The following is a 1451-nucleotide window of genomic DNA, read 5'->3' as shown; positions in this document are numbered from 1 at the left end:
GAGATTATTATTATTTTTTATATATATATATATATATATATATATATAACTTAAAACACTATACATCTTTAACCCATGTAACAAGCTTTTGGTTAATAACTCCGAGACCAGTTGCTCTTAGAGCATTAGGTGTTGAAACACCCTCTAAGTCAATTGATTTTAGGGTAAACACCCCTTCGAGCTTAATTCCTTAGGTTAGGGAGGCTGTGAAACCAAACTTATCTATATTTTTATTATCTTTTTTTTTTTTTTTTTTTTAATTATATACAATCCCTTTCCCTTCTTTGTTACCTTTAACAAAAGAACATAAATAATGTAATAATCCAATATGCAACCCACAATCATATGTTAAAGTGTGTGTGTGAAAATTAAGGTTTAAGAATACATGTTAAATGAGTTTATGAGTGGAATTAGGTGATAATAAATCTTATTAAAAATAGTTACTAAGATGCGTCTCAAGAGTCACTTTAATAAAAGAGCACCTTTACCCTGCCATCTTAGTAACAACAATTTTGCACATGCTTTATGAAATGAAAAACATAGTTACTTAATTTTTCCCCAACCAAAATAAGACATTGTCCTCAATGCCCTAAAGTATAAAGATAGAGTATAGAAGACATCATCTAAAATAGCACACACTGACAAACCTGAAACACACTTAAACAAATATAAGAAACAACAAAACACAAATATTATGTTATTAATAAAACCAAAAAACACAAGTTTGTTACAAACTAAAACTCAAATTATAGTTGTGATTGTGGCTCACCTCTCCCCTTAGTTTTACGTCCAAGAACGGCTTAAACGCCCTTTATGGGTCGGGGATAGGCTTCCCATCTAGTTTTCTTAAAAACCGGCAAACAAGATCTTTTTTAGTTAGAATCCTAAGATTATATCGAGCATATTCTTTATGAAATAGTGGCTATAAATCATAAATTGCACGATGCACATCTCCACTAGGATGCATCTCAAGAATCAATAGAAGATTATCTAAAGACCCCTTACTTAGACCATCCTTAATGAATAATATTTTATCTTCACGGTTTAGAGATACCTTTCCTAAAGAATAACATTATGCATTGTAAGTCCATCTGACACATCGATGGTAGACTTTCAATCGTTTTGCACAGTGTTTCTTTGCAAAAGTGCTTTTACCTATTCCAAGCATGTGTGAAATGAAAGAATTGGAAGACTCACCTGATAATCGGACCTTTACTTCAATTAACCAGCGAGTCTCTTTAGGAATTTCATGGTTCATTAACAACCTCAATCTTGCACACCTAGTTTAGTAAATTTTTGTAATCATATTTTGAGGCAAAATGAGAAAATAATTTTTCAATTTTTCAAGAGTGGTATCCATTTTTTAAGATGAGAAGTGGAAAAGAGATGCAAAGAGAAGAGAAGGAACAAGGAATTGAACAAATATATACAGAGTTATCAATTATCATGGG

The sequence above is a fragment of the Populus euphratica genome, unplaced genomic scaffold (assembly GCF_000495115.2).
Source record: "Populus euphratica unplaced genomic scaffold, PopEup_1.0 scaffold167.1, whole genome shotgun sequence".
NCBI classification, from domain to species: Eukaryota; Viridiplantae; Streptophyta; class Magnoliopsida; order Malpighiales; family Salicaceae; genus Populus; species Populus euphratica.
This window is presented reverse-complemented; position numbering follows the sequence as displayed.